The sequence below is a fragment of the Lissotriton helveticus genome, chromosome 1_2 (genome assembly GCF_964261635.1).
Source record: "Lissotriton helveticus chromosome 1_2, aLisHel1.1, whole genome shotgun sequence".
NCBI lineage: Eukaryota > Metazoa > Chordata > Amphibia > Caudata > Salamandridae > Lissotriton > Lissotriton helveticus.
This window is the reverse complement of record NC_136058.1, coordinates 420,144,660-420,171,460: the sequence shown is the minus strand read 5'-3', so window position 1 is coordinate 420,171,460 and position 26,801 is coordinate 420,144,660. Positions and strand designations below refer to the sequence as shown.

At 47.7% G+C, this 26,801-nt stretch overlaps 1 protein-coding gene and 1 long non-coding RNA gene across 2 annotated transcripts in view; both read right to left on the bottom strand.

The window, feature by feature from the left end:
* The window catches only part of LOC144807318 (uncharacterized), a 473,908-nt gene that overhangs the window by 51,183 nt on the left and 395,924 nt on the right, over positions 1–26,801 (bottom strand). The window lies entirely within an intron of this gene.
* LOC144807991 (uncharacterized) overlaps positions 1–26,801 on the bottom strand; it is a 71,998-nt gene that overhangs the window by 11,901 nt on the left and 33,296 nt on the right. The window contains exon 2 of the mRNA XM_078673565.1: positions 438–622. The gene's annotated coding sequence lies outside the window, so the exon portion shown is untranslated. The remainder of the gene's footprint in view (positions 1–437; positions 623–26,801) is intronic.

Sequence of the window (26,801 nt, the reverse complement as noted above, 5' to 3'; positions counted from 1 at the left end):
GCCCCTCTGTGAACCTTGCCCCTTCAACTTTCGTTACGCCACTGCACAAGCCTTCTCTACAAAATGCTTCGGAGGATAAGGTACGCTGGAAAACCGTGATAGCATCTTGCTTGTTAACAGAGAACGCTTTTGGTTTTGTCAGCCTGAGAAACGATGGTGACACTATACGTAAGAACCTTGGCATATTAATACGCAAATTCATGCAAACAGTGCTACCATGCACTGTCAATCAAAGAAGACCCCTGCTGTTGATATATAGCCAATTGTTTTCAATGATAGGGTTCCATAATTTTAGGAAGATGAAGCATTTATGGTGGGAACGTTTAATCGGGTCCCATGTGGTCATGTAAACCAAAGCGGCCGGCAAAGCGGGTGAGTTCACGCCGGGGGGGGGGTAATCTATCAGTATCTTATCTATATAAAATAAAAAAACGTACCTGCTTCCTCCAGGACCACATCACGCGCCTCCGCCTCAGCCCCTGCTTGCTCCGGAGTCCTGGCGCCCTTTTAGGCAGCCTCCTTCTTCCTTCTCCCCTAATCCAATCACAACGCTTTGTGATTGGTTAGGCGCAGAGGAGAGCGCCCCGGCAGGGCCATTTTCTCTATGTAGGCTGCATGCAACCTAAAAAAAAGGTCAACACTAGCTACAGTATGATTGCAGATACTAAAAAGGTAACATCTGATAGCACAGTAAGCCTTTACACGTTCTACCTTTTTGCAAATAAAGCGCGACTGATCTTATACTCTCTGCAGCCCATCCAATAATTTGTGTAGCGTATTTTATATTTTGTTTAATTCTTTCTTTAAACTATTGGCTTTCCTATTCAAAGTGCTGTCTTTCACAGGCAGGGATGTCCTAGAACTGTAAATATACAAGTCACTATTCCCTAGTGTACCAACCAGGATTCAAATTAGCGACCCTCCAGTTTGAGACGAAGACATCAGAAATTATAACACTAAGCAATTGACCACTTCATACAGAATAGTTTAACTTGCATTTACTCTTCATTTTAGATGTGTATATTATATTACAATTCCTCCCACTCCGCCCTGATTGGTAGGACCCTCGTCCAGCTCAAAGTTCTGCTGCAGTATATTGTGGCTTTAGAAATGAAGGCTAACATAAATAAATGTAAATATCAGAGGCCAATTGTTTTAGGGGAAGACAACAATATAGACTGGCTGAGCCCTGCTTGGTCACCCTTTCCCCCACCTCGGCCAAAGCCCGTGCACCATTGCTTTGAGAAATGGAGCTGCAAGTGACTCTGGTATCCTGATTTCATTTTGGCCTCAGCAGGCAGAAGATACTTTGTGCGCACTGCATGACTAGGCCCAAAATTGACCCGAAGACCCTTAGCCTGGCTCTGGGGATGTTGACAGACACTACAACCACTCTGTTGATGGGGCAAAGACTATGATCTGTGTCCCTGGCTATGTACAGTGAGTAGTGGTAGCAGTGTACCATGTTCTTAGAGGTCACCAGCTGAACTGGTCAGTTTACTTGTCAGAGGGCAGCTGCGATGCTTACAGGGCATTGGGTAAAGTTCCATTCACGTGTCATGACCAGACCATGCATTGGCATCCCCGTTTGAATTTCGAGACATGTCTTTATAATATAAGGTAGCAGGGCTCTATATTGTTTAAAATGTGTAAGTATATTGTTACCAGTTACATCCATGTTCGATTGACCATCATCTAACATGGCACAAGATGGGCAACATTGTCAGCAATCCAGACGAGAAGGGTGTAACTTTGGACACAAGGGTGGAGGGATTGAGTCAGGACCGCCTTTTAGAAGATTCACACTCACTGTGCTCATGTTGTAAGTATTCCTGCATGGAGGCAGCATCGTCACTACCTGCTGTGAGCAGCAATCTCCCAGCACAAAGTCCTTGTTTGTGCTGCAGAAAAAATTAGACGATGAAATGAAACCAGGGAAACCGGTAAACCCAGACAGGGAATAAGCATTCAGGGTCTGACAATACCACAGAAAAGTGGGTGGCAAGCATATGGGCTTTGTTGTAACTCAAGTTGCTTTACTGACCGACACGAAGAGCCGCTGTTTCAAGATAAGTATCACTGATAGTGACCCCCCCCCCGTAGGCGAGGACACATTGCCCGGTTTCTGCAAGTCTTCCAGGATGACACTATTGACCCGGGCAGTGGCCCTTTGAGCTGCCTGTCTGATGAGAGGGAAGAGGAGAGAGCTTTGTCTGAAAGAAGTCTGCCAACCCTTTGAGGAGGACCAGCAGCAGAGCCCGTTGTGAGAAACGGCCCAGAAGGAACAGAGGAAATGTGGCAGAGTGCCGAGAAGTCCTGTGAAGTGCCCAGAGTCCCCCAGTCTCCCTGACTGAGCAAGTCTGTGTAGAGGTTGTGTCTCACTTGCCAGTGTCAACTGCTAAATAAAAAAAGCTGATTTGGAGACCCCAGAGGGGAAGATGCAGACAACCACTGCTGACTCTACCGTTGTTGCACTTCTGCGATAACACCAGCACCTCAGAGCGAAGAAGGAGATCCTTCCACTGTGACTACTCGACCTTCCGCCATGACTTCTGGGGCAGACATCTCACTGTGTCTTCATGGAGACACTGTCACACCAGCGAGCTGCCCATGGAGAGGAAATCAAAGGGACAGCGATGGTCTGTCCCTTTGCCCCAGAGCTGGCCGTGTTATTCATGGCCAAATTTTAGGAGAAATTTACCTACGATAGCAATCCATTTGTGCATCGTATCCACAAATGTTTTCGGTTTATTGATGAAATGTTTTGCATTTGGGATGGACAAGATGATATCTTAAATGTGTTTATTGAATGGTTGAATCCCAGATCAGTAGATATACAATTCTGTGTGTTCAGTAGCCAATCATCTATCATTTTGGATGTAGCAGGCTTTGGCCACAATGGCCGATTATGAACTACCATCAACGAGCCTTCTCTGGCGCTGCACCAAAAATTTGGAATTCGCTTTCACTGGAAATTCGTAGAATCTCTTCCAAGGTTGCTTTCAAATTGGAAGCAAAAAGATTCCTCATTAATAAGTTCTTACCTTAACACGATGGACCCTAATCGCTCTGTTTTTTTTGTTTTTTTGTTTATTGTGTTACCTCAGCAAACAGCAAACAGTCATTATAGTAAACTGAATTTCTAAAGTGCTTGGTTACACTAACAGTGTGTCCCCGCGCTAGTGCATAACTCACATACAGCCCTGGGCAGCATCTCGCCACCTACTCTGACTCTAAGGGCATCCTCTTGGGAAAAGGTACGTTTTTAGTTTTTTGTGGAATGTCGTTTCCGAGGCTTCCAGGCGCAGCTACTCGGCAGTCCATTCCACAGTCGCGCCGCCAGGAACCGAAATGACCTCCCCCCCAGTCTGGCTCATTTAACCTTGGGTGCCTGTACCAGCCCTGCCCCGCTTGATCTTAATTGCCGAGTCGGGTTGTGCGGCACTAACAGATTTCGAAGAAAGTAAAAAATCATATGCCTTGAATAGGACACAAATCATTATACATAAAAATCAAAATGCAACATAATTTCATTCTCCAAAATTAGGACATTAATCACTAAATTCAAATCCATTTAAATAAAGGAGCCCATAGATTCGACCTAAATAGCTTTTTTCTTACCCCCTTTGATTTATATGCAGCCATCTCCAAGTGATATGTAGATAATAATCTAGATTGACAATTATTAACCCCTTCCATGACGAGCTCAGCTCGTCATGCAGTACAGTGCTCCTGTGCTCATGACGAGCTGAGCTCGTCATGACCACACCCGTTTTTATTGCTGTCCAGCACAGCAGGGGAATCGCTCTAGCAGCGATGCGGTTAAAAACTGGTGGATCAGAATCTAGCCATTGCGCAGTAATACATGATCGATAGATTGACATACAAATAAATAAAAGCCCTTCCTCTACTTCAGTTCTGAATCCAACTTGATGTGCCTGCATACCCAGAATTACCATTTCTGCTGATAATTGGACACGGATCCCCAAACTATCATTCAGAAAAAAACTGAATATCGGTAATGAATTGCAGCAATTTGGGGCAATGAAAAAACATATGAGTAGAATCGGCGGCAATACACCCACATCGATTACATTTATCACCTTTTTGCGTCTTCCATTTTGCCAATTTGGCAGGGGTGTAATAAAGATTAAATATAGACATGAAATATTGACTTTTCAGCGAACCATTAAACAAAACTTTACTTGATAATTCAATTACCCTAGTCGTGTCTATTTTATCGATTTCTAGCTTTCTTTACAATTTATCTTCAAAAAAGCTTAAATCATCTTGAAATCTATTTAACAACAATTGGTAAACTGGGCCAATTTTCCATTGAGCTCCTATTGCTTCCAATATATCCATTCTATCTGTCATTAACTGATCTTGGGCCTTTTTTTGATCCAAGAACCTTCGAATTTGAAGATACTTAAAAAAAAATCTGTCCTTACCAAATTATATTTATGTTGCAAATAAGTAAAGGAGACAATTTGGTCCCCCTGATACAGATCTCCTAATATACATATCCCAGTGGAATGCCATCTATGCATCACTTGATCCCTAAAAATATCTGGTGGTGCCCTACAATTATTTAAAGGTGTGTAATAATTCAACTCAGATCTCAAGCCAATTTTTTTTTTATTTGTTTCCAGATTCGAAAAACCGTCATCAAAATTTAAAATTTTGTTTTTTTGTAATAACTGGGCTCAATTATTCTCACTAAGCATTGGCTGGCCTCCTTACCCAATACCATTTCATAGATTGAGGGGCTAACGGATTCTTCAATATTTACATCCGGGAGGTAACATTTCAACATTACCGCCCAATATTGCAACCAAAAATTTGGGATCCTCCAACCTCCCCTAGCTCTAGGGAGTATACACCATTTCATTGCTCTCCTAGACCTATGATAGCTCAAAAGAAACCTAGAGCAAAGTCTATATATTCTAAGAAAAAAAGAAGTTGGAAAAAGCAGAGGGATCTTACGAAATAAATACAAAAATTTCGGAAAAATTAAAAAAATTTAAATATTGCTACGACCGTTCTATTTACTGAATCTAGAATAGGATCTACATTCAGCCGCACTATGTCATCTATTTTTGCTGATATTTTAATACCCAAATAGAGAGCATCTGGAGAAAAATGTATATATTTTGGTCAACCCACTGCCGAATGAATCAACTGAGTTTTGGAGACATTCAGTTTATACCCCGAGTATAAATGTGGGTTCAGGGCCACGGAGACTCCCCAGATTCCGTCAGAGCCCCCGATAACCACCAAACTGAACGTATACAGTCTGAACTGTAGGTCTCTGGTAAAACACCACAAAGAGGTATTTGACCTCCTTATGGACCAGTCACCAGATCCACTCTTTCTAACCAAGACCTGGTTAACCAGTGACTCGATGTCCTCTCAGAACAGACCCATAGGTAGGGGAGGTGGGTTAGCTGTGATATTTAAAACAACTTACTCCTGCACTCTCCCCCGTTACTATACAGACTGTGAATGCACCCTTTTTAAGATCAGAATATCAGACAACTTTACTTTTTCGGGGCTTCTCATCTACCGACCTCCCGGGCCGGCGAGCTCTTTTAAAGAATCCCTAACGCTGACCATTCCCACTCTTGCACTTCAAATGTGAATGAAACATGAAAGAGCGAACAAGATCAACATAATGTTCGGAGTAACTAATTTTGGTCCTGTTTTACCCATTATTTTGCAGACCCCTGACGAAGGGTCACTGTTTTCTGACCCGAAATGCATTGGGTGGATTTAAAACCATGAGAAATTGCAATATGGCGACATAAGACGAATATTATGTACGCAAGGAACTAATGTTTGCAAATTTATCTTCTATTATGAATTGAATCTTCCACAAATTTGAAGCAAAATAAACTGAACTTTGAGTAGAAACCTTCATGTTTCATTGTTGAATGAGCGCATAGTCACGAGGGTAGACTGCTCTACCCACAACACTTGGGTAAAAGTAAAGTGTGCCATACTGCGATTGCTACAATAGTTAATTGTAGATGTGTTAACAACTGATGTGTGCACTGATGGCTGGTGGTGTGTGTGCCTGTAGAAATTTTGCACTGATGGCTGGTGGTGTGTGTGCCCGGTGGAAGTGTGCACTGCCGGCTGGTGGTGTGTGTGCCTGGTGGAAGCATGCACTGACGGCTGGTGGCGTGTGTACCTGGTGAAAGCGTGCACTGACGGCTGGTGGTGTGTGTGTGCCTGGTGAAAGCGTGTACTGAAGGCTGGTGGTGTGTGTGCCTGGTGAAAGCCTGCACTGACGGCTGGTTGTGTGTGTGTGCCTGGTGAAAGCGTTCACTAATGGCTGATGGCGTTCACTGATGGCTGATGGCTGGTGGTGTGTGTGCCTGGTGAAAGCGTGCACTGACGTCTGGTGGTGTGTGCCTGGTGGAAGCGTGCACTGACAGCTGGTGGTGTTTGTGCCTGGTGAAAGCGTGCACTGAAGGCTGGTGGTGTTTGTGCCCGGTGAAAGTGTGCACTGACGACTGATGGTGTCTGTGTCTGGTGAAAGTGTGCACTGATAGTCTGGTTGTGTGTGTGGTGTGTGTGGTTGTGTGTGTGGTTGTGTGTGTGTGTGTGTGTGTGTGGTTGTATGTGTGTGGTTGCGTGTGTTGTTTATCACTGTGTATGCACTAGGCATGTCGTTTCAAATTGTGCAGGATTTAGAGCATCTAATAATTTCAGTTAAACAATTGGGTACGTAATTTTTTGACCAGATGACGGTGACTAAAAAGTACAATTTGGGCAGGAAAATGAACTGTGTAGTGCAGTGGCATAGTTGTAATTGTGGCAGCAGAAGCAGTGTTGGCTACGTGTAAGAAGCTCACCACACCCCAATTACGGCTGTCTTTAACTATCCAGTGAGGGGCGGGGCCTCCTTTGACTTACTTCTCTCAGGGCAAATGAAACCTTTGTAAGGCCACGAATGTAGTGTACTTAGATGATGGACGATATTACGCAGCGTTAAAAAGTTCCCCCGGAGTTTCTTGCCACGAGCCCACTTGTCACTGGAGCACTTTCACGGGACAAAAGAAAACGTAAAAAAGCTTTATGAGGTTCTTTCATTTTTCCTCTCCCAGGTGCCGGAGTTTTTTGTTTTTAACTTATTATTATTATTATTTGGAATCTTGTATAGCGCACGGTTACCCTTTGGCATCCCAGCGCTCGTTCATGACTCAAGGGAATGGAGCTAAGAAAACAACATTGAAAACAGCATTAAGCGGGGAATAGGTGGGTCTTAAGAAGCTTTCGGAACCGAATAGTAACAGTCTCTATTCGTAAATTCAAAGGCAGCGCATTCCATAACCTGGCTGCGTTCACCGAGAATCTTCTACCGCCCGTCCGAGCTCTTTTCACTCTGGGCACTTTAACAAAGAGTTATGGTCAGAGCGTAGAGCTCTGATAGCCTTGTAAGGGAGCACCATATTACCCAAAATGGGAGGACCCTTCCCCCGCAGGATTTTATGAGCCGTACAGAGAGATTAAAATTTTATCCTCTCCCGTACCGGAAGCCAATGCAATGCTCTTAATGCCGGTTTTGCTGACTGTCTCCTTGGAATATTCATCAGCAACTTAACAGAACCCACCTTCCTTAACTAATGATTTGTGGCACTAAAGGAACGATTCGAGCCTAACAACCCTCCCCTCTCAGCACCCCTACGAGGAGAGCATGCATGTTACGCCCGCTGTGTTTCGACTGTCACTTCTGCGGGTTACAGCAGCGCCGGACCCAGGTGCGGGGTCACTTTATTAACGGCCTCCACTCGGGGGTCCCCGACACAATTCTGCCTGTCTGGGAGGGGCTGTGTCTCTCTGCCCCGCTCCCCCCCCAGAGGGACAGAACAGTGAGGTCCTCAAAGGGGGAGCGGCAGGGGGCATTTACCAGGAGGCTGTGTGTCTTTTGCAGGGATGCGTGTGTGTGCGTGTCTGTCAGTGTGATGTCTGTGTGTCTGTCCATGAGTCAACGTGATTGCATATGCATGCCTGTGGCTCTGCGTCGTTGTCTATTTATGTACGTGTGTTTGCCTCATAAAAATTATAGGGATGCATGCGTCTGCACTTAATATAAGGAAGTGACTATATGGTTATAGGTGCCAGTGTGTACTTCACTGTATAACTAAACACAACTTATATTTTATTATTAGTGACCGTGTTTTTAAGACCCTGCACATGGGTGCGTGCACATTGGATGCATGTTTAGACACGGATCTGCGCCAAGGTACTTGTGTGTTTTCATTCAGTGTGCAGTGTGTGATATGTGTGTGTGTATGATGTGTCTGCAGGTGTACGAAGACCGTCTGGTGAGTCTACGTGGATATGTAAGAAGTGCGTGAGCGCGCTCTGGTGCATGCCTTTGTCACACCTGGCTACGTGTGTCTGTACCTGGTGTGTGTGCGTGTTTAGATCCGGCGAGGTGTGCGCCAAATTTTGTTGTGCGTGTTGTTCATTTGTCTTTGTGATATATATGTGCACCTGTTGTAGCTCTGTGTATTTAGGCAGTTGTTAATGTTTGCGGTGTGTTTCTATGAGAGATGTCTGCATGCGTAGGTGATTCGGCATGGTTTGTGACGGTATGTATTCGTCCGTGTGTATGTGTTTGTGTCTTTGTGGTGTAACTGCGTGCACCTGTGTTGTGCGTGGCACTTTAATTTGTTGTCAATGGATGGGGTGTATTTGTGTGCGGTGTGTGTCCGTGTCTGTGCTTGGGTGTTTTATGTGGGGTGTGCCTGTGTGTGGTCGTGCATGTCTGACTTTGTTGCATGTCTGTGCTCATTCGTATCCTTGTGTCTGTCAATGTTTGGTGCGTGTGTGTTTCTCAGTGGTATGGGGTGTGTCTGTATGCCTGGTACCCGGCAGGTTCTGAACTGAAACTACCGTCTCTAAAACGTGTATGAATCGCCCACCCAGTCAGTGCCGCCGACACCGAGTGATGTACACCCTCATGAGGACAGCTCGGGGGCCACCAAACCCCACTTAACCCAACTGCCTGCTTGCAGATTCCCACAGCCCAAGGAGAGGGGGTGGGGGGCGCTATGGGTGAAAATAAATCCCCAGGTCGTTGACCCTGTCCTCCCATCAAAATAGGCCCGCTCCAGGAAAGAGTGAGAGCGTTCTGTCCAGCGCTTTGAAGAAAGTGCTGCTAACTATTTTCAGAGGCGCTCCCGAAATAGATTGTTCCGCCCAAGCACACAAATTGCCGGGATGGGGTGGTTTCCCGTGGAGGTTACACTGGCAGTACCCGGTGCATTGACCCACCGAGCATCTACCAAGAGCTGTTGTGCCTGGCAAGGAGTGAAGGCGTTAAATGGGGTTTTTGGCAGGGCGTCGGTGAAACGGAGATTGGCTGAGACTGGGTCTGGCAGGAGAAAGCGCCGCTCCGAGACAGCCTCCAGCTCCGAGACAGCCTCCCGATCAGATGGTCTTGAATATTTAATGCCTGGCCTTGGAGGGGGCAGGTTTACTGCAAGTTCACCTTTTAACCCTGCGGATTCAGATTCCGGTGCCGCCGGGGTCAGGTCTGCCGAACAGGATACTTCTGAGGCGCTCCTGTCCTCCCGTTCCCTGACGACCGGCCAGCACCACGAAGCCGCTCACTCTAGGCGCTGTCTACGACGGTTCCGGCTAAAAGCAGCACTTAGAACCGCTGTTGTGTCCACCTGTGAGAACAGTGACACCTGTGCCATCAGAGGCTTGTTTTTCCCAGAAGGCGGATTTGCCCGCGCGCCCCCTTCCAGACGCAAATCCGGAGACCGTTACGCTTTGATGCTGTGAGAGCACATTCTGTTAAATTAAAGCGGAAGAAGATGGCGGAGTGAGCGGACGTGCATCGCCACTGCTCCTGCCAACGGCCCTGTTTCAGCACCGGTTCCGGCACCTCCGTGCCCGCAGTGAGGGGCCTCGGACTGTCGGAACCGTCTTTTAAGCAGAGCGGACCCGGAGGTACCGGCGGAGGAGCAACGCGCGACGGACCCGGTCACCTGCAGCCCCGAGAGCGCGAAACGCCCCATCCCCCCCGCAGCTCTGAAAACGAGACCGACATCGGAAGAGGAGCGCAACCGAGAGGAGGCCCCTTTCTCGGCGATTATAGTGCGGCCTGAGGCGGGCGACAGCAGCGCTTGCCAGAGGGCGGAGCTGAGGCCTACGGCGTCTGCGGAGGCGAACTGGAAGCCGGCGGAGCTGAGGTGAGGGTCCGGTGGACGGCGGAGCTACTGAAAGACGCCGCGGAGCCCAGAGGCCGGTGGAAGCGCCAGGCAGGAAAGAAGGCCGGAGGTGTACCCAGGACCGGAGGGCACGAGCGGGATAGCTGTGAGTCCCGAGACACAGCAGCGGGGAGTTACTGGAGGGCAGGGAGCTCACTCGGGGGGCATATCGGCCCGGATGTGGTTGGGGCACCCAAATTGATGCGTCCCTGATCGGGGCCCAGCCGTCCCTGTAGGGCCCTCGGCGAGCGGCATCGAATGGTGGCACAAGGCTGGAACCATCAGGGGCACAGTACCGCACCCCCCGAAAGGGAGTTTTCCCTCACGGCCTGGGAGACAGGAAGCGTCTCGGGCACTGAAGGGAAGGAGAGGCACACCAAGACTGAGCAGGGGTGACTGCCCACAGTGGAGCCGGGCTGAGCACGCAACGGCGAACGACCGCGCTCAGGAACGGACCGAGGAGGGAGACTCGCGCTGGGCTGTCCGGAGGTTGCACACCGGTCCCATGGAGACCCAGCGCCACCCCACTGGAGAAATTGGATCAGACCTCTGACAACGGTGCGGAACCCATTACGAAGGCCTTTTTGGAGTCCCTCTTTGCGTCCCTGCGGGATGATATCCAGACCTTCAAGACGGAGTTCACCAGCGAAATCCGGGAGGTGCGGCGCGAGATGGATGGCATAAGGGAAAGGGTGGCAGACCTGGAAACCAAAAGCGACGAAAGGGAGACGGAACTCGTTGCCCAGCAACAGGAGATCATTCGACTGCACGACCAGCAGGTGGATCTGCAACTCCACCTGGAAGATTTAGAAAATCGCTCCAGACGCCATAACATCCGCATTCGCAACGTGGCTACGTCCGAAGCCACCCAAGATGCGTTCCGCTACGCTAGAGAACTCTTCAACCACGTGCTGGGGTGGCCATTAGACTCTCCTCTACAGCTAGATAGGGCTCACAGGGCTGGCCCACCCCGCGTGGCGATGGCACCCCCTCGGACATTTTGGTGTGTGTTCAGGACTTCCGTACCAAAGAGGAGATACTACAGAAGGCACGCCAGAAACACCCAATAGCATTCCAAGGCACATCGCCACTGCTATTCCAGGACCTGGCGGCGCTCACATTGCACAAACGCCGGCTTTTTAAGCCAGTCACAGCCTACCTGCAGCAGAACAATATTCCATACAGCTGGGGCCACCCCTTTCGCCTCATTTTCAGACTGGAGAATAAACGATACCAGCTTCGGTCGGTCTCCGAGGCCTGCACGCTGTTAGGAATAGAAGTACTCGAGGACCACGCGGGGGCCCAAGGAACAGCGCCAGAGTCGGAAGGGAGGAGGCCGCAATGGAGCCAACAGCGAAGGCGGAAACGAGTCAAGAAGCCTCCGGCGACGGAGATTGCAGTAGGACAACGTGCCGCAGTGGATGCAGTAGCCACGGATAATGGCACCGGTCCCACGGGATGAGAGACTTACAGACGCCTACTGATCTGGTACTCCATTCTGGCCGCATGGCCGTTGGCGGGAGAGTGCTCCCGAACAGACTAGTAAGACTACCTTACACTAATCTTTTTTCCTTTTCATCCCTGGATGAGAGACAATGACAATTTACAGTTGATGGGGGGAGGGGGGAGTTTGAGTTGGGGAGGGAATTTGGTCCATGGTTCGATTGCTGGTAGAGACGGCTCTGAGGCAGAATGGTTGGAGCCACGGCGCGGTTGGGGGTTAACGGGCCCGGCTACTCTAGGGCTATACAAGGGGCAGGAAGCGGGTTGGAACCTCTAGATGAAGAATGATGAGCTAACTATCCTCATATTGAATGTGCGTGGCCTGAATAATCCTGTTAAGCGCAAAGCGATCCTGTTGCAGCTAGAACAGTCAAAGGCGGACATATGCCTCCTGCAGGAAACACACCTTCTGAATAAAGATTGTTACAGGCTGAGGTCTTGTAAATTTCCCCATCAATTAACCTCCTCATGCCCGGATAAGAAGGCGGGAGTTGCGATCCTAGTGGCACAAAAGTTCAGGTGCAAGGTGCTGGGGAAGCTGGCTGAGATCAAGGGGCGCTTACTGGTATACAGGTTCGCTGTAGGCGACAGGACTCTTACGATTGGCTCGATATATGGGCCCAATGATGGACAGGAACACTTTCTCCACAGAGCACTCACTGATGTCACCGATACAACGGACCGTCACATAGTTTTGGGCTGAGACCTCAATCTGGTCTTCGACAACACTTTTGACAGGTCCTGTCAATGCACTACACAGGTGGGAGCGCTCACAACGGCAGGCAAAGCCAGAATGCAGGACTTAGGTTTATTAGATCTTTGGCGCGAGCTGCATCCTGGGGAGAGAGACTATACACATTTCTCAGCTGCCCACCAAACATATGCACGTCTTGACTACCTGCTAGTTTCCACTGCCACCAAAACGCTTGCCACCAGCGCCGACATAGGAACGGCTTCACTTTCCGACCATGCACCAGTGAAAGTCATCCTCTCCATGCCACCTACACAGCGCTCAAGTAGGGTTTGGCGCCTCCGAGACTCACTACTACAGAGGCGCGATCACTGACTATCTCGCACATAACAGCAACAATGACACCACGCTATCCACGCAATGGGCTGCGCTGAAAGCGGTTCTTAGGGGTGAATTTATATCACTCGCGACTGCAGAAAATGCAGAATGGTCAATTTAAGAGGGAAGAACTCACACAGCAGACCAGGGAGTTGGAACAGATGCACTAGAGAATGGGGGCTCCGAGAATATGGAGGCTACTAAAAGCAGTCCGCCAGCAACTCGCACCACCCTTCCTTCCCCCCTTACACCCATTGTCGGGAATCCGGAATTCCACCCGGGGATGGACGAGAAGTCTCCATCACGTCTATGACGCAGAAGGAGTGATTCCCTTCCAACAATTTTGGCAGGAATTCGACCTGTCAGAGACGGAAAGGCTCCGTTACTTACAGGTTAGGCACTGGGCGCTCAATCCCACAGTAAGGTCGACAGCTGACAGACACCTGACTAAATTCGAGTACTGGCTGATCTCCCACACCAATGACAAACAACTGATCTCAGACCTTTACAAGACACTCATGCAGAAACACAAATACACCTATAATGCGAGCAGGGTGCGTTGGGAACGGGAACTGGGGAGAAACCTAACACATAAGGAGTGGGAGGGAGTCTACTATAGAGCGCGCCACTCATCCTATCACATGGGACTTACAGATACCCTCACGAAAGTCACGTTCTACTGGTATTACACCCCCGAACGCCAGTACGAAATGGATAGCAAACAGGACCCGCGGTGCTGGAGTGGCTGCGGTCAGATTGGCACATTAGTGCATGTGCTCTGGGAATGCCCACTTTTACAGGAATACTGGAGCAAGATATTGGGAGAGGTAGACACACACTTCGAAACAGAAATCCCCGCTTCCCCGCTTACGTGCTCCTGGGGCTGCCTAACGCACTGACTTACCCACTGAAATCACGAAGAGGTCGTCTGATAGCGATAGCACTGGGGTCAGCAGTGCAGAACATAGTGGCACAATGGCGATCCGAACACATCCCCACGTATCAGGGGTGGCTACATCGTCTATGGATGGTTCTGGGCATGGAGAAACTGTCATTGTCCAGGGCGGGGGAGGAAGTGAACTATGCAGAGTTGTGGAAACCATTCCTGTCCCTGCTAGCGTCTGAGTTCACGGAGGTGACCTGTCCTAAGTACCTCCGGCTGTTGAGATTAACAGACACCGACACAGATCCCAAAACACATTGACTTGCCAGTGAAGATTGAGGAGGCCCTAGGTGGCGGCAAAAGCGGACCACGGACCAAAGGGAGTTTGGGAGGGGGATGAGGGTTGTTGGGGGGGTTGGGGGATGAGGGCTTGGGATAAGTTGAGACTGTTTAATAGGGGTCCTCCCTTCTTTTTCTTGTTTTGGGTTGGTTACTAAACTCCTTAGGAGGAGGGTCTGGCAGTGGCGGATAAACGGTAGAAGCATAGGAAGGCACTCGAAGAGGGACTGTTGAACATTCAGCGGCCGTAATGCAGAGAACTGGGCTACCGGCCTTTAAGCAGACGGGGAAGTAGTGACGGCCCAGAGATGCTCTCCATTCACATTATGTTTATGACGCGGCCGGCCCTGGTTGGGTTGTAGGCAGCTTGCTGTGTATAAGACTGTTTGCCCATAACGTAATCAGGGGTTTGTGCCTTCCTTACCACTGCTCGGCGGGTCTGTCCTCGGACGGATTTTCCACTCTTTCATGTCGCCACTGTTTTTTCACATGTTGTGTAGGAAGGTGGCTACCTGACTATGGTTACCCCGGATTTTTTGCCTGTGTTTAGCTGGGTTTTTGACTTAGTTGACCTGGTTCCCTGCTAATCAGGGCCCCAGGCCATCTGCTCTCTAAAATGGATTCCTTGTACCCTAGGTACATACCACAATTGGAAATGGACTCCTTGTCAGCCCCTGTATAATGCACCATAGGTGCCCAGGGCATAGGGGCCACCAAGGCCTACCAGGGGCTGCAGCATATCTTTTGCCACCCCTGGCTGGTTCTTAAATTGACACAACTGGCTGATCACTCAGCTGGGGTAAGGTGGTGTAATCACTCCTTGCTTAGATATAGTATACCTATATCTAAACCTATATCTGGACACATGTAAACCTGTGAGCCACTCCTATGGAAGGCCTCATCAATCCTGGAGGCAGAGTGCGTGGTTTTATGTGAGATGGAGCTCTAGCATGAGCTGAGCCTGTCTGCAGCTGTCGGGAACAACTCCCTAAGCTGTTTCAGGATAATGCCATACCATATACTCTTAAGTGCCTTATAATCCTCGCGGTTATATAGCAACTTTGGTTTGGCTTTATCAAAACATGTCGTGTAAGGTGTCATACGATTTGGAATACTATCCCCTCGCCAGTTCTGGCGACGGGGATAGCATTCCACCCCTCTAGAGGGGTAGGACATGTTACTTTACTTAAATGCGGTTAATTTCTAAAAGGGCCTTAGATCCACAAAATGGATGCCTCTGCCACAGACACGGGTCTGGACCCCTGCAGCTGACCGAAACTCAGCCAAATGGGGCCTGGACAAAGGGTTTCCTGTCGCAGGGGGGTTTTACCACCCTCCAGACAGGAGATAGTGGATTGTAGCAGGGAGGTCTGAAAGAAACCAGACACTGCTTGGGGCGCACAAGGCTGCCCCTTGCATGATCCGGCCAAACCGGTTCTGGGGCACTCCAGCCCTCGTGCCAGGGCGGCCTGGATCAAAGGAAAGGGGTGTATCCACCCCCTTCCTGGGTCCCACCCATAGGAGGGGACCTAGCAGGTAATCACGCCCCCCAGATTCGAATAAGAGTGGTAGCAGTGCCAATGCACTTTAGATTTCCTGGAAGAAACATTAGAAACGAAACTCTGGACCCTTGGACCTCCATCTCAACGTGGAAGCCCGAAGAATCTCCCTTGTGGTCAAGGAGTGACCACCCTGCAGCAGCAGGCACCATCCAGCCCTCGACGTCTACTTTGTTGCAGTTCCCGCCGGAACTCGAGCGACAGAGATCGACGAGATCAAGCTTGCCTGCCTTCCAACAGCCCGATCCACAGTCCCTGCAGAGCTGAGACCCGTGGAGGCGAACAGAAGCGTGGGGCACGCCATCTTGAATTGACCCCGAGACGCTGACCGTGCAGCCCACGAGTGACCCTCGAAGCTGTACACCGGGGTTTGAGAAGCCCCCACCCTGAGCTACTCTTGAACCGAAGTTCCGCCCTCCACACTCGACGAGTGCTGCGTGGGGCCCTTCTGCTCCATTTGGCTCAACACGTTGGCCCGGTCACTTGCCAGCCGGCTAGTGGTCCCTGTGCCGACGAAACTACAAAGAAGACTCGTGAATCTGGTTGCTCCAGATCCACACCAGCTCCCCTGAAAAGGAGCCCCCACTCTGACCTTCCTGGTTCGAGTGAGAAGCAATCTTCCGGTTCCGCGTGGATTGCTCTTGCCAAGTGTTGTTTGCTCCAAACTTGAAGCCGACAGCGCCGACGGCGAGAGCCTGCGTGGGACAGATCGTGACCTGCTCCTGGACGTCGCAGATGCCCCAGAGCCCACGTGACAGCGGAGAGAAGCTCCTCGACGACCACCTGATTGCGCCCGACATTGCCTGGTTCCGTCCTGGTTCCACCCTGGTCACTGCTGAGTGACCCAGACTCTGTCCCCTCTGCTTTCAGGTACCCTTCAACTTGAGTCCACCCTTGGACTCCACCGGACACTTCATCTTCAACCCGCCTGCAGCCCTTTCAGCTTCAAGCACCAAGAGCCTGCGTGTCAAAACCCGACGCCACTTCGACCCTGTGCACCCACTTCCTGTGGGTGAGGTAACTTTGCTCCGCCGGTGTTCCCACACTGGTGCACATATCTAGGGTCTGTGTCTTAAGTTTTGTTCCTCTAGGTTCAGCGGAAGTGTCCTTAAACTCTAACTTTACACTTTTTACGCACCATTGGTTAACATTGGTGCATGCGTGCGCTTTCCGCACTGCTCCCGAATCCCGAGGGCCATTCCCGACTTCAGCATTGCTTGTCCTGACTGCTCCCAGCGATTCCCTAGGCCCTAGGCCTAACCACTGCTCGATTGGTATCTCTTATACCACTTGTTTAGTATATGGTTTGAGTGGCCACCCGCCCTCATCCATAATTGTGCAACTTTGTATGTTTAAACGTGCTTTTGATTTAACGCTTGTGCCCCTTTATTCATAAAGAATACTGGGGATTGTTTTTAGTAATAAATACATATATTTTTATAATATATACTTGTGTGGTGTCCTTTCATTTGATATTACAGGATTGTATGTGGTAAAACAGCTCGCTTAACACGACCTCTTAAGTTAAGCCTTTAGGCTGCTTAGTCCATGCTACCCCTAGGATAGCTTGTCTAATAAGGTTGACTTACAACCAGACACCATAAGGGATTGTTTGGTCAGGTAGTAGGTGGTTCCAGAATTGGAAACATCACCTATCAGGCCAACTTCTCACATGTTGTATCTTCAATAAACATATGTAATACTAAATTAAAGCGGAAAAAGACGTGGGAGCGGGCTCGGCTTTAAAGTAGCGGTGTGGAGTTAGAAACATTAGAAAGTTTATTAAACATTGTGAAAGAAAGTAGTTACTCTACTGTGAATTGGGTCCGAGGACTTCTTACAGCAATCCAGCTTCCTCTGAGACACAGTGGTGCGCATGTCACACACAGCGCAACAACAAGACGTGCGCATGCACTGGCGAAAACAAAACCTGTGGTGGGGCGGGGCTTCCGTCTTCTGCGAGAAGCCCGCGTCCACGGAGTGCCTGGCCAGAGAAGCAGTGGAGACGCGGGGCTCCCATGCCCGAGGGAGAGCCCCGCAGAGGCTGAAGAAGTCCGGAGTGGCACCAAGAAGGTGAGTGGGGCTTAGTTGTAGGTGGGGGGGGGGGCGGGTGTCTCTGTACGCTTGTGTGTGTGCGCGCGCTTGAGTGTTTGTGTGTGCGTGCGGTGGGGGTGTGTGTCTCTATATGTGCGTGCATGTATGTGTGCTCGTGTGTGTGCGTGTGTATGTCGCTGTGTGTGCGCTCGTGTGTTTCTGCTTACATGGAGCTAAAATGGAGACAGGAGATGATAAACGCGCGCGCGACCTGATCCGGTTCCTGAGGCTGCACGTGCCCATCTCTTGTCTCCCTTTAGCTCCTTGTAAGCAGAGCTGACAACAATAGGTCTCGCTGCGACATCGCTTTGCGATGCGTCGCAGGTGCGAGACCTAAAAACTAAAGCTGCTTTCTATACGAACATGATTAAAATCAGTCCCACCCATCCAAAACTATCTTCTCACTAATTAAAGATATGACTAAAGAAACAGAGGGAACCAATAGTACAATAGTTTCCAACTCCCAATGTGAAGATCTGGCCTGCTTCTTTATTAATAAGGTAGAGGGGATCTATAAACTGCTGAATACTAGTGGACCCTCCCCATTACCCGACCGAGCCCCCGACCCCCCTGACCAGCTGGACTCCCGTTACTCCCTCCCAACTCTCCCGCTCATGACCAATAAAGACCTTGAGCTCCTGGCCATAAAGGTAAAGTCTGGGTCACCCGATGACCCTGTCAAACCTGATACCTTCAGGCAATTCCAGGACTCCATTCTGCTCGTAGGCGGGGAACTGATTAACAGATCCCTCCAGTCCTCCACAGTCCCCAGATCCTGGAAATATGCCAAAGTCCTCCCCTGTTAAAAAACCCCACCCTGGACCCCTCCCTGCCAGAAAACTTCAGACCCATCTCCCTCTTACCGTACCTGGCCAAGGTGATGGAGGCCCATGTGAACTCCACCCTGACCAAATATCTGGAAGCACATGGGATTCTGGACAAGTCACAGAACGGCTTACGGGCAAACCATAGCACAGAGTCTGCGCTCCTGGCAGTCACGGAGCAACTAAGGACCTTGGACACACCTCGGCTTTGATCCTGCTCGACCTAAGTGCGGCGTTCGACACGGTCTCCCACAAGATTTTACTCAAACGTCTTGGAGAGATCGGGGTCTGGGGCAAGGCTTTGGCGTGGTTCGCATGCTTTCTGTCTGATCGTTCCTTCCAGATTCACGCCCCACCTTATTCATCCAGCAAATTCCCTCTCAAATGCTGCGTTCCCCAGGGTTCTGCCCTCAGCCCTACGCTGTTTAACACATATGTTCGCCCCTTGGCCCTGATAGCAAAAGAACGCGGGATCAAGTTGATCTCGTATGCTGACGACGCGCAGCTTATTTTCAAATTTTCCAATAACACCATATCGGATCAGGTGCAATTTCAGGAAGATGTCACAGCCATCTCACGCTGGATGACGGAGAACTGCCTCCAACTTAACTTCTCGAAAACGGAGGTGCTCCTGATTGGTCGGGACTCACAGAAATGGGGCGACCAGTGGTGGCCCCCGACGATGGACCCTCCCCCGATTCCCAAGAATGAAGTTAAGAATCTGGGAGTCCTAATGGACAACTCTCTCTCCTTTGAGTCACATACAAAAAAGGTGGCTGGTACCTGTTTTGGTTGCCTACGCACTCTTAAGCCCATTTTGGGCTTCTTTGAGCCGCCCACCAGACAAGTAATAGTCCAGTCCTTGGTCCTATCCTACTTGGACTACTGCAATGGCCTATTACCTGGTGCTAACCTGACGACCACGAATGGACTCCAAAGGGCTCAAAATGCAGCACCTCGTACTCTTTTTGCCCTACCCAAACGCTGCCACTCCTCACACATCCTTCGCCGTCTTCACTGGCTGCCGGTGAAACAGAGAATTCAATTTAAAATACTCTGTCTTACCCATAAAATCCTACATGGCCAGGCCCCCCAAATACTATGGGGTCTCTGCTCTTTCTACACCCCCACACGTGCCCTTCTTTCTGCAGACCTCCACCTCACCCGCACCTTTACGGTACGCAAGAGCAGAGCAGGCGGACGCTCCTTCAAATCCCTGGCCCCAGCTCTATGGATTTCCATCCCCCTTGAGGCACGCGCAACGCAAGACCACTGGCTCTTCCGGAAAAAAATAAAAACCTGGCTGTTCGCCTCCATTTAGCACGAGCTTCTCTAGCTCAACTTACCTATCCTGCTCACTACTCTGATTGACTTGTCTGCAAGCGCTGGGACGCCCTGTTGCTGGGGCAGCCATGCGCTATACAAACATACTTAACATAACATAACATAACATAACATCCCCCGAACTGTTCCGCCAATTCCACTATCTTCGGTAAAGCACTCTTAATATCCGAAGCTACGATAGCGACATCGTCTGCATAGGCAAACACTTTATATGCAGCCTGGTGTATCCTAACCGGAATGATACCTCTTGTTTTTTCCAGTCTACTTAAAAATGGGTCAATGTACAAGGCAAATAACAAGGGGGAACAAGGACAACCTTGTCTGGTCCCCTTTGGTATTGCCAAATTGTCTGAAAGATCCCCAGAAATACGGATTGCTGCCTTCGGGTGACTGTATAATGCCTGTATTGCGTTTATAAATTCTTTAGGGAATCCCTTCCAAACTAAAGTAGACCACAGAAACCTGCAGGAAACCCTGTCAAATGCTTTTTCAGCATCTAACAGTGCTACCGAAACAGGAGATCCTGTAGCATGTGCCCAATCCAGAAGAGAGATAATCCTTTTCACGTGATCTGTTGTATCTCGATTTAAGATAAATCCATGCTGCCTTATTGAAACTAGACTTCGCATTAAGTCATTCAAACTGTTAGCCAATATTTTTGAAAAAAGCTTGCTATGCGCATTAATAATTCTGTTTGTTACAATTGTATTAGCCCCGCTTACATCATTATGTATCATCACTCCCTTGATGTCATTTTATCATTGACTGGCCCACTCTACGTTAACCCTGAATTAGATAGGATCTGTTCTGTTTGCACTATATTATTTTATGCATATTAGTTTCACCATTTTAGTCTTGTTGTGATCTATTTCCTTCCTCTCCCTCTAACTGTAAAGCGCTCTGATATCCTTCGGGATCAAGTTCGCGCTATATAAAACTTTATAAATAAGTACATTGTTTACCAATTCAAGGGTTAGGAACAATGCCCTGCATTATACAAGTCATCATCCATGCAGTTTACGTGACAATTTGCCTTCGGGCCAATTTCTCGGGATAAGATGGAATTGCTCAGATAAAAGTGATTATTTCATGAATGCAGAAATTCTTGTGCACAAATTAAAGGAACGCGGATACCCAAACAAGTTGCTGAAAATATGATGAAACGTGCTTGGTGGACTCCAAGAGAGACCCTTCTGGAAAATAGACCCGCAAATGACAAGTTAGAACGCATGGTATGCATCTCCACATTTTGTTCAAAGACTACCTGTAGGAAAGTGGGTTTCTGTTGTAGTAACCCCCCCCCACTTTTTTCCAGACCACTGATGCACTTTGACTTGATGTGCCCTGGTACCAATCAGGTTCCCAGGGCCTGTGTTCCTTCCCCAAAACTAACCCAATTGGCCTATCTGACCACTGGTCAGCCCCTGGTAAATGGTACCACAGGTATCAAGGGCACTGTGACCAGAGAAGGCCTCTAAGGGCTGCAGCACGTTTTGTGCCACCCTTAGAGGCCCTGTACCTCTACACACAGACACTGCCTTTGCAGGCTGCGTGTTTTGATGCAGAACAAAGTGAAGAGTCGACATGGCACACATCCCTGTGTGCCATGCCTACAACCCACTGCCCTGGCCTAGATCAACCACCCCTTCAGCTGGGTGCACTATACCCGTAGTGTGGGTACAGGTGAATGAGCCCTGTAAGTACAGTGCTGCCATTAAGAGTATATGGTGCTGGGAGTTTGTCATTACGAACTCCACAACACCATAATGGCTACACTGAAACCTGGGAAGTTTGGTATCAAACTTCTCAGCACATTAAACCCACACTAATGCCAGTACCTCATGTATATATATATTCTTTATTGTGCGATTAATTAAAATCATTGCAAAAAAAAAACAACAGTTCGTGAATCGGAGCAATTTCTTACATTGCTTACAGATAATAAGGAAGTATTAAAATATCTTTATAACTGTTAGAAGTACATAGCATATCATAAAAAGGTATTTTGTTCATAACCATATAAAAGAATACATTTCATTATTATTCACCTTATATATTAATAAACCAATTCATACAAATAATCTTTGAGTCCCCTGTCTGTTTATCTTTTTTGTTTTTTATTTTTTACCAGCCCCTAATAAGAAGCAGAGCATACAGTAACAAATGTTTGGTCCAGTTGTGTTCTTAATACTTAATATATAAATTGCATCCATGCTTCTTAAAATTTCCCCAATCCTCAGATACTTTATTAAATTATCAAGTTACATTGCCAGTATAAAGAAAAACAATATAATTGGAATCATAGCCGCTTTCAATTCTTATTAAATGACCACAACGTCGTCCTGAGCCAGTTTTTTCTCAGCTAGAAGAATAAATTCGACAAAGTAAACTGTTAATTTGATGATACGCCCTTGAACGCACAGTATTATCGCTTGGCGACATGTTCTCACCCCTTGTTTGTTGAATATTGGTTTTAAAAGAGTTAATCTTTCTTGACACAATTTGGGGCAAATGCATACAATGTGCAATAACGTTTCATTAATATAACCACATAATCTACACTTTTGTGATTTCCAAACTTGTACCCATCTCGGTGTACCATCTTTTGTGGGGTAGTATCCAAACCTAAGCTTGAGGAATATATCCCTTACCGCCGGTTTCAAGCAAAAAGATAGCTAGAATTGGGGTTCAATTTTATTTTATGAATTGATAACCGACCAGGCATGCTTTTTTTTTATAGTCTGCTCCTGATCCAATATTAATGATACCAATTTAGTTGATTGATTTAAAATCTGTTTTAAAATGGTTTTATTTCTAATCATGTTATCAAAAGGTTGGAGCTTAAAAGTATTCAAACTTTCTGTTAAGTATGACCTCCATGGTCTTCTATACTCCTTCTTATTCATTTCTTACCAACACATATATGCAAGGGACTCCGGGTCCGATAAGTAAAGTGAGAATAGGCATTTTAAAAATGCAGCTTGTCTTACCAATGTTTGATTTTGCAAACCAAATTCCAGTCTAACTAGCATGTCCAACATTTTTAGAAATCCTAAAAATTGACTTAAAAACTTTTATTTGTAATTTATCCAGCAGTTGGCTATCTTTTCTCTAAAAATGATTGACCCATATGTAAGCGCAGGGATACGTTTCACCTTCATTACTTTTAGTAAATGATTGTAACTTGGGCAAGAAAGTTTGTCACGCAATGATCTAAAGGCAAAAGACAATGAAGTTGTCTTGGCCTTTAAATTATCAAAGTGTGGTTTAAAATTCATTATTTCGTCCAGCGTAACTCCTAAGTATTTATACTGCTTTACAGTTTCAATAGATAAATCCTTCATTTTACATAATGTCTTACTTGATTTTGTCGCTCCTATTATCATAATTTTAGTTTTTTGGCATTTATTTGTAAACCATTCGCCAATATATATTGATCAAATGACTCTATCAATCTTTGCAGCCCTATTTGCGTGTGACTCAGCAGAATTGTATCGTCTGCATATTGCAAATATTTCACATTTTGGCCTGCAGGAATTGGTGAGTGTGCATTTACACTATGTAAATGATGCGACAAATCAGCCATAAAAAGGTTAAAAAGACAGGGGGACTCATGTATTTTTATCTGAAGTGATTTAGTGCGCCAAATTATATTTTGCACTGTTTATAATGAGTCACATATATAATCTCCTTTTTAAGTACGAAGGAAATAACATGAGTTGTATTTTTTATATCACAGCTATTATGTGGAATTTCTTTCTTGGTGGTATATATGTATAATTAACGGATCTTGTGTGGATGTGATTGAGTAGAGTGGATTGTATGGTGTTTATACCTATTTGGTGATACTTTTGATTCCAAGAGGATATTTTATTTTCTACTCTTTAATAGAGACCAGATCTCCAGAGGACAGCGGACCTGTCCAGAAAACCTCTAACTTCAAGGATTTCGAACAATTGAACTCTGAAGTTCCGTCGTTTGACCTTCTCAACTCTCAACCCACCTCCCGGCCTGGCCACCGTGACTATAAACCTGTCAATTTATAAAGATGTGTTTACTTCTTGGTTTCAGTGTCTAAAAGGTGTCAGCCCAGTATGGTTATGGTATGCCTCTCCTGGAGTTCACAGGCCTAAGGGTTCATTCCTGGTATAAAGAACGGGTGACAGAGGGCGTCCCAGCCCAGTGCCCCATGCGATCTGAATGGCGTCTGAGTTGAGCCCATTTACGAAAACTCAGGCCATAGGCTGTGTGTCCAGCAGCTTCATGAGTGATCTCAAACTCCCTGAGCCTAAATGTCTCAATCATAAGGCTATTCCAGGAAGTCAAACACATTATCGGCATCACCAGCCTTCATGTGTGTGTTTTCCCGATGCAGCACTGCGAATACCGTCCGTAGATGAACCGCTGTGGATTTATCTGGGACAAATCCCAACTGTACCGGGGAGACTATTCTCTATTGTAGGAGGAATAGCCGAGTCGTATCACCTCAGGCAGGAATTTATTATCACAGTGAAGCAGTGACAGAGGGCGATAAGAGGTACACTTAGCCGGGTCTGTCCCAAGCTTGGGGAGTGCTGATATGATTGTGTCACTTATAGATGGCATCGACACACCACCCTTTAATGCCTCGGCATACACCTCTAGCTAGCAGATATGCGGCCGGTATTTGTTTCTAAGCTTTGTAAAACTCTACACCAGACCTTCAGATCCCGGAGCCTTTCCTCCTCCTAGGTTGTCTATAGCTGCAACGATCTGTTGCCCAGAGATCGATGGCTATGACTGGATGTGAGAGCCAATTTATATAGCGCTGCACAGCTAGTTCGGGAAAGAAGTGTCCTAGCGCTAATATGAGCACATAAGTATCAAAATCCCACAGCCCCAGAACATGAACAGAAAGTTTTTGATTTGTTTCCTGAAAGAACTCATGTTTTCTTGGGCGCACAGGGCAGGTGGGAGGGCATTTCATTCCAGGTACCTGCAGTCACCACAGGCGGAGAGCAGCCATCTATTCTGATTTTCGTAAACATAGAGACTTTAGTCAGCAAAGCATGATGGGATCTCACCCCTCGGCCAGCTGATACCAGGCAAAAAGCGAGGACATATAAGAATGAATCCCCTGATTGTAGAGCGTTTATGACATAAAGTGCTTTATATTGACATCTTTTCAGGACAGGAAGCCGGCGCAATGTGACCAGTTTGTTGGAGCTCGACCTTGATTTTATTAACCTCAGAACCAGCCCAACTGCTGTTTTTGTAGCAGCAAAAATCTATGTAGGCGATATTCAGATATGCCTACCTATAAAGTGATGCAGGAATCCATTCTCGATAGGATCAGAACCAGTACCAGGTCCTCCTAGATGAAGCAGGGATTAATGGAAGTATTTTTCTGATAACTTTCAGCAGTCAGAAGCCTGTAGAGCAGGTAATTTTAATGAATCCTTTTAGGAACAGATGCAAGTCCAACCAAACGACCAGTTTGCAGACCTGATGGAATGGGATAGACAGAGCTCCCAAAGGCACCGGCCGCCACCCTTGTGCCGTGAGGCTCCGGTCCGAAATACCCCGATTTCTGTTTTTTTCACTGTTTAGCGCCAGGGAGTTTGAGCTCATCCAATCAGCAACTTCCTGGCGGCAGCTCCTGAAATTACTGGCCATTTTATCTGTATTTAATTCTAATCCAATGATTTGTGTACATTTGAGTAGAGGTGATATCGAATGGCATGATCAGGCGTATTTTCTTCTAATCTTATGATTTGTGTATTATCGAGTAGAGGTGATATCAATTATCGAATGACTCGATCAGGTGTATTTTCTTCTAATCTAATGATCTGTGTATCATCGAGTAGAGGTGATATCGAATGACTCGATCAGGGTGGCCAAGTGGGCCATGTAAAGATTGAAAAGATTGTGGCTCAAAACCAGCCGGGGGAGGGGTAATGGTCTTAGGGGTTGATCTGAAGTTAGCGGATGCCACCACGTGGGTCAAATCTTTCAAAAAGGATAAGAACCAAGCAGGCACTTCCCCCTAAGACCCACCATCTGCAATCGCTGTAGTAATGTGGAGTGGGAGATGGGGGCAAAGGCTGCAGACAGATCTGATCAGATCAGAGCCCCCACCTCCCCACCCCCATACATAATGTCACTAATATCCCACGTGGCTTTAGCTAGCTAGGTCTCTGCAGAGAGCTCTTTTGGAGCCCTGGATGTGTTGTATTATGACGGCGATTGAGTTGAGCGTTAGCAAAATACATTTGAGTTTTTAGCCATTATCTTGACATTTAGCGGCATCCATTTTGGATTCATGGCAGCCATTTTGTCTGCCACACGCTGCCTCGTGTCGACCATGTGCGTCTGCTCATGGCCTTTGAATCTGCCCGGCAACAGGATAATAATAGCATCTCTGTGTTTTGCCGCTGACCGTTAGGGTCTGCATCTGCTAATGGTTAACCCTAGATTGGAATGTGTTAGCCGAGACCCCAAGACTGTTAACTCCTCCCACTGATCGATTGTGCCTCTCGATATTACCTTGTATGGACATAAAATGTGCTCTAATGCTTTGTACCGCCTTCTCTTGAGCCCCTGTGTGGGTATAAATAAACCATGTGTGAGTAGCCCTTTGTGCTACTTCTCACAGTGCCGAAGGGTACTGTCCGAACTTTAGCACCACTTCATGTGGTGTAATAAACTATGTGTTTGTCATTTCCAGTTTCTGTGCCAACTTTTTCCTTTGGGTCAGAGAACTTCGTGCGCAGAAGGGCGAACCCCTTGCACTAGCGGGTCTGGCTGAGGCCTGCACGACAAATTGGCGCCTGGCACGTGGGGCTCATCGGCGACTCGGATGCCCGAAGGATTGGTCGTGACGAAGGTTCGGAACTTCGCTGAGGACGCGATCGCTGCCAGAAAGGACCCGTGTCTTGGCATCCAAGGTGATCCTTCCCTACTTTCCGATCCGAC